Below are 7,654 nucleotides of genomic sequence, written 5' to 3'. Positions count from 1 at the left end.
TTTTTGTCACAAAACAAGAAAGTAAAAATGTTTTCCCCTTCCCACCCCTAGTTTGCATATGCAAATTAGGATTCGGTTCGGTATTCGGACTAATCTTTCGCAAAGGATTTGGGAGTTTGGTCGAATTCAAAATAGTGCATTCGGTGCATCCCTAAATAATAGATTATAGTATGTAAAGAAAAAAGACTACAATAGAGGAAGAATAATAGTACTGAGAGTGGGCCCCTGGTCTAAGGTTTTTGGGTGGGCCCCTGGTGTTCCAGTCGGACACTGCCTGGGATTACAATGCCACATGCACAGTATAAACTACAGAATCCCCATGATTATTACCGGAAGACTATTCTTACTGTTTCTGAGACAAAGGGCCAGATTCAATTCAGTGAGAATAAGGTTTATCGCATGAAAACTCAGGGACAAGCTTCAATTTGAGGTGCAATTCAATTCAGAAAACTCCAGCAGAAGAAAAACATGTGAAAACGCCACTGAATTCTATGGGAAAAAAACTGGAACTGAATTAAAAGAAAAGATTTTCTCCTTGAATTGAATCTCGTCTTTGGGTTTTCATGCGATAAAGCATGAGATCATTTTTTTTCTCACATATTGCACATATGCATATACAAGTTCTCAATAATTCTAGTTTTAAATAATTAATTAAGCCCCCAACACAATTTCATTAAAGTGGACCTGTCACTCAGACATAAAAATCTCAAAATAAAAGTCATTTTCAAATTAAACATGAAATCCAAATTTTTTTTTCTATTAAAGTATTCATGGCTGTTGTAAACTCATTTAAAAATCTCAGTTGTCAATCAAATATTGTCTGCCCCTCTTGTATGCCTTAGGCATAGAGACGGGGCAGACAATTACTTTCACTTTCCATTTAGCACTTACTAGATGTCACTGCTCTCCAGGCCCGGATTTGTGGCGAGGCCACAAAGGCCTGGGTCTAGGGCGGCGGAATAATAGGGGCGGTATGCCTCCCAGCTGCTTACCGGGGGAGCACAGCTCAAGCATTCCGGTGCATGTGCGCTCGCGCCAGAGGGGGGGTATGCTGGACTGCACAAGGACCGCACGGCCTTGGGGCGCCCGCCCACTAAGTCCGGTGCTGCTGCTCTCCCCACATTCCCCCAATTCTCTTAAAGGGATACTGTCATGGGAAATTTTTTTTTTTTCAAAATGAATTAGTTAATAGTGCTGCTCCAGCAGAATTCTGCACTGAAATCCATTTCTCAAAAGAGCAAACAGATTTTTTTATATTCAATTTTGAAATCTGACATGGGGCTAGACATATTGTCAATTTCCCAGCTGCCCCAAGTCATGTGACTTGTGCTCTGATAAACTTCAATCACTCTTTACTGCTGTACTGCAAGTTGGAGTGATATCACCCCCTCCCTTTTCCCCCCCAGCAGCCAAACAAAAGAACAATGGGAAGGTAACCAGATAACAGCTCCCTAACACAAGATAACAGCTGCCTGGTAGATCTAAGAACAGCACTCAATAGTAAAAACCCATGTCCCACTGAGACACATTCAGTTACATTGAGAAGGAAAAACAGCAGCCTGCCAGAAAGCATTTCTCTCCTAAAGTGCAGGCACAAGTCACATGACATGGGGCAGCTGGGAAATTGACAAAATGTCTAGCCCCATGTCAGATTTCAAAATTGAATATAAACAAATCTGTTTGCTCTTTTGAGAAATGGATTTCAGTGCAGAAATCTGCTGGAGTAGCGCAATTAACTTATGCGTCTTGAAAAAAAATATGTTTTCCGATGACAGTATCCCTTTAACCATTTAATTGTGTAGCCAGGACATGGGGAAGTACATCAGGTCCCCCATTCTGGTGCACAAACAAGATTCTGAGATGATACAAGGCTTGTCTTAATAACAGTGACCACAAAATGGCTGCTGCCTACTTGCTATAATTATGAGTTCCCAGACTGAAGGAAACAAGATTCAAGTCAGACCACGTCCAACAAACTCTCCTGGGTAGTTCTGCCCAAAAGGGCTCATTTAGATTAAAATTGGATGGTAAGGAATTAGTACCTGTGTGTGAAAATCTGGGAGTGCAAAGAATTGTGCCTCTCTGTATGTGGCATTGCTGCACACAGGAGCGGTAGGTTGAAAGCAATAGATCATATACAGACATACCAAGGGGAAACTATTTTTAAGGTGTAAGATTCCACAGTGCCTGATATATGCTTAAAGGAGAACTAAAGCTTAACTAAAGAAGTAGCTAGAGATGCTGTACATTATTTTGGGCTTCTGTACCAGCCCAAGGCAACCATAGCCCTTTACCAGTAAAGATCTGTGTCTCCAAAGATGCCCCTGTAGCTCTCCATCTTCTTTTCTGCTGATTCACTGCACATGCTCTGTGCTGCTGTCACTTACTGAGCTAAGGGACCCACTCACAATATACAGTACACATAGATTAGAAATATCACAGTATAAGGCTGAATAGTAATTAATATAATTACTATATGGCAGCACAGAAACCAGTGCAATTAGCATCAGAATTTAATAATCAGCCCTGTAGCATCAGCTTATATTACAGGCCAACCTCATTTTCTGCTTGATAATTTGCGACGACCCCTAAGCTTAGCTTCTCGACAGCTGCTCAGAGCCCACTGAGCATGTGAGTGTCACAGACACTTTCCAAGATGGTGACCCCCTGTGACAAGTTTGAAGTCCTGGATCATTGCTGCTATTGACAAGCTGAAATTTTAGGCTGGTGCAATAAGTTTAGTTTTTAGCCATATTCATTTTTAGGGTTTAGTTCTCCTTTAACATGCCTGCGTGTGTATTTGGTAGACTTTCCCTAGACCCAGGGGAGTGATCTGCTGGCTGTGTTTGTTGATTGGGCTATATCTCAAAATAACTAAAGGAAGATAAAGATTGAAACAGAAGGAAACTGGGGGTCTATGTTGTTTTTTTTTAAATGTAGGATAGGGTTGTATGGGCAAATGGTGTCTATTTAGCCACTGCAGAAACTATTGGAAAGAATAAGATATTTTGGCAGACCCCTGGAGCTGGGGGGCAGATTTACTAAAGGGCGAAGTGACTAACTTCCCGGCGTATGCAAATTAGGCAACGCTAGCGCAACTTCGCTTCTCTTTCCACAGTAACACTAGCACTACTTAGCCAGCGTTCGGCGCCCTGGACGCAACTTTGGATATTAGTGAATTAGCGTTGTCCTGGCGAATCTACCCCTGGTGAAATGTTGCGATGTAATCAAAGCCATCGCTGGTGAATTTTCGAAGGTTAGCGAATCTGCCCCTTTGAGTGATGGATTTCTGTCAGTAGCACTGCATGTGTATTCCGGTGGAACTGGGGAGAGTCCGATTAGTCAGTTATTGGTATAAAAGGGGAATGCATCCATTCTTGGGAGGTTTGAGAGCTGAAACTGTACCGTATTTTTGCAGCTGGTCTGTCTTCATCGTACAAGTTCCCTTGTTTACATTGTGTTGCCCATTAGGTGGCGCCAAATACCAAAGAATTTAAGTAAAATCAGAACTGTTCTTCCAAACATGCCATGGGTTTTTTTTACTCTCATGCAGTATTTACTCCCAGAATTCCAATAGAGTTGCAGTCTCCAGGTCACAATGACACTGATACATCCAGCAGATGCCATTTCCGGCTGGTAATTATATAGTTCAGACAGAATCTGACCAGACTGCATGTAGTGATTGGAGCCAATTTAGGCAGCATTTGGTGTAGTGCAAGTGTCATATTTTATGTTAATGTTGGGCTTTTAATAATCAGATAATGAGATACTCAGTGTTAGGTTAGGCTGTTAGCTCTGCAGATGAGGAACCCTTAAAGGTAACACAAATCCTCCAAACAAGTTACTATTACATTGCTCAGCGCTTTTGCAAATTACATTTACTTTTTTTTATCTAGTTTTCAACATGTTAGCAGTTTGTACATATAATGAATCTGACTTCAGTGCCACCTGCCATTTATTTCAACCAACCAGACACAGTGGCTGTAATTTATCAACACTGGGCAAATGTGCCTGTGGGCAGTAACCCATAGCAACCAATCAGTGCTTAGCTTCTTCCAGACAGCTGCAAGTAGAACAATGAATGCAAAAATTTGATTGGTTGCCATGGGTAACTGCCCACGGGCAAATTAGCCCAGGGTATATGATAAATGACTCCCAGTTTATAGAAATTAAATTAGGCAGAAAAGGAAAGTCTTATGACGTTGCTCTGCTTAGAACTGACCAGGGAAACATCAGGTGACTCTTCTCTGCTCACTGACTTCATTTTCAGAGCAACATCTCAAGACTTAAAGGGGTTGTTCACCTTTGAGTTAACTTTTAGCATGATGCAGAGGGTGATATTCTGAGAAAAATTTGCAATTGGTTTTTATTTTTTATAATTTTTGGTTTCTGACTTTTTTATTCAAAGCTTTCCTGTTTTAAAAGTCAGGAATCTGGTTGCTAGGGTCCAAGTTACCCTAGCAACAATGCATTGATTTGAATAAGAGACTGGAATATGAATTGTAAAATACCTGAATAGAAAGATGAGCAATCAAAAGTAGCAATAACAATAATTGTGTAGCTTTACTGAGCATTTGTTTTTAGATGGGGTCAGTGACCCTCATCTTAAAGCTGGACAAAGTCAGAAGAAGGCAAATAATTCAGATAAAACAGAAAAGTTGCTTAGAATTGGCCATTCTTTAATATACTAAAAGAACTGACTCCTGTTACATTGTTTTCGAAACCCTGAAACCAGGAAGGGAAAATCATTGCTTTCAATAGCAATTACATTTACAACTAACATGTTTTCTTTCATTATGAAAAAAATCTTATTTTAACTTCATGAAGTTCTGCAAAAAATAAATTGTGAGGCTCCCGACAAGCACAAAGTGAATTTGTCAAATCGGAAGTAATAGGGGGCTTTGGCCAAGTGTCAGGTCAACAGGATGAGGATTCTTAGCTGAATCACAAGGCAGAGGCCTCAACTGGGCATTGTGGGAAAATTGGAGCAGACATTGTGGCCTGACTGCTAGCAAGTATAAGTCAAGTTTGAATGTGAGCTGTTTCCTGAATGGATAGCATGGATAATGAGTTCCGATTCTTTCTGAAGAGGCACGAGATATATTGCAACAAGACCGTTTTTATCTGCTTAGACTGGATAAAATAATCTTCATGTCACCCAGACTAGACCCAGACCTGGATGTTCCACTGGTGGGCCTAAGTATAGAAACATTTGCTACGCTGGAAGGCATTACAAATATTCAAGCAATGGAAAACCTGAGTAACGCTACTATATAATAGAGTCTCATTTTATAGAATGTACAAGAAAAAACACAAACCTCTCAAGATCAAAACTAAACATCAGCCAATCAAGTTAGCCATCCTAATAACATTGGGTCAGCACACATTAGGATTTACACTTCACTTTACTTTGACTTTTCAGTAAAACATTGCCATTTACTATTATTCCAAAGGAGTCTGATTTGCATGTATATTGAGTTTGTGTATAACTGGGAGCTGCCATACTGGTCTTCATTGTTGCAACTAGTTTATTTCATAGTAAATAGGAGGCCAGTGTCAGTCAAATATAACTTCTAAACAGCATCTCATAGAGATATTAGTATTCAGTGGCATAGCTACCAGAGGTCCTGTGTCTGCAATTGTACCTTGACCGCAGGATCTGAGAGGGACCCAAAGTCAAAGAACTGGATCTCTGAGCACAAATGAATGAAAATGATTGCAGTGAGAAGATATGACTCACATATATGTTTTGACATAGAGGTTGTGGGAAACCCATAGTAACAGAGTGAAAATTTTAGAGATTAAAAGAAATGGGGGGCCCATGACCAAAACTGTCACTGACATTATCCATGTTGTACTATAACAGAAATGATCCATGCCTTCAAAGTCCAAAATGTTACTCCCCATCTTCTGATTTTGCCAGGCCATTCATTGAGTGTCAGTGGCACTGCACATGCTCAATGGGCTCTGGGCTTCTGTTGAGAAGCTAAACTTAGCAATGGTCAAAAAACCATTAGCAGAAAGTTACTAGTTAATTTGTCTATCAAATATATATGTATAGATCAATGTAGCCGTGCAGATTATATCCAAGAAATCTTCCAAGCCCCTGTTGGTTACATCTGTCATAGAAGCTGACATTGGGACAATTATTTAATATCGATGTTAAAGGAATTGTTCAGTGTAAAAATAAAAACTGGGTAAATAGATGTTTCTAATATAGTTAGTTAACCAAAAATGTAATGTATAAAGGCTGGGGTGATTTGATGTATAACATGTCAGTAAGAACACTACTTCCTGCTTTTCAGCTCTCTTGGTTTACACTGGTTACCCTGGTTACCAGGCAGTAACCAATCAGACTTAATGGGGGGGCACATGGGTCATATCTGTTGCTTTTCAATCTGAGCTGAATGCTGAGGATCAATTACAAACTCACTGAACAGAAATGTACCATGTGCCCCCCCCCCCTTCAAGTTGCTGACTAACTCAGTTATAGAGCTGAAAAGCAGAAAGTTGGATTCTGGCTGTTTTATTAGACATCTGTTCACTCCAGTCTTTATATATTAAATGTTTGGCTAACTGATTATATTAGAAACATTTTTTATTTTGCACAGCCTATTTACCCAGTTTTTATTTTCACACTGAACTATTCCTTTAAATCTTAATTACCATTCAGGCATGTATCATCCCGCCGGCGATTTGCATTCTAGCCGACGGGAAGGCTGTTAGGAGAGATTAGTTGCCCCAAAAAGAGATTTGTCAATGGGCGTCTTATCTCCCCAGATCAGACCGTGTGTATGTACCTAGATACATTGATAGAATCTATTCAACATGTCGGATAATATACAATGTAGACAAGCGCAAGATGGAACTAAGGGACTGCGTAGGTTGGACTTGTATGTATAGGTATGGGACCTGTTATCCATAATGGTCTGGACCTGGAGCTTTCTGGATAATGGATCTTTCTGTAATTTGCACCTTCATACCTTAAGTCTACTAGAAAATCATGTAAAACTTAAATAAACCCAACAGGCTGGTTTTGCTTCCAATAAGGATTAATTATATCTTAGTTGGGATCAAGTACAAGGTACAGATTTATTATTACAGAGAAAAAGGAAATACTTGGATTATTTGCAGACAGCCTTTCCATAATTCAAAGCTTTCTGGATAACAAGTTTCCGGATAACAGATACCATACCTGTAGTCACACAGAAAGGGTTTCTTGTTTTACAGTGAGAGCTGTGAAGAAGTGGAATTCTCTCCCTGAATCAGTTGTACAGGCTCATTAGATATGTGACCAACGTGACCTGTGCATTATTCCTACTGATTTACATATAATCCACAATAATAACATTTATGGTGCTTTGCACTCAGGTCATTGACTTTGGGATCTGTTCATTTTACAATCTGTGACAGGTAAAGGTTTTACGGAAGAAAATCATGTATTATTTGTGTCATGTGAAGTAAAGTTTCACAACTTTTCTTTATTCCTATGGACTCAATTATATAATAACAACTACTAATAGAACTAGACTAATTGCCCTTTTCAAGATCTAACTCGTTATAGCTACATAGTCCAAAGCTTTAGGCAGTGATATTTTAGGTTAATTTTCAGTATATTTATATATATATATATATAATGTTTTGTTTCAGTATG

The sequence above is a fragment of the Xenopus laevis genome, chromosome 4S (genome assembly GCF_017654675.1).
Source record: "Xenopus laevis strain J_2021 chromosome 4S, Xenopus_laevis_v10.1, whole genome shotgun sequence".
Classification (NCBI taxonomy): Eukaryota; Metazoa; Chordata; class Amphibia; order Anura; family Pipidae; genus Xenopus; species Xenopus laevis.
The sequence above is the reverse complement of the archived record's forward strand: the minus strand, read 5'-3'. Positions refer to the sequence as shown.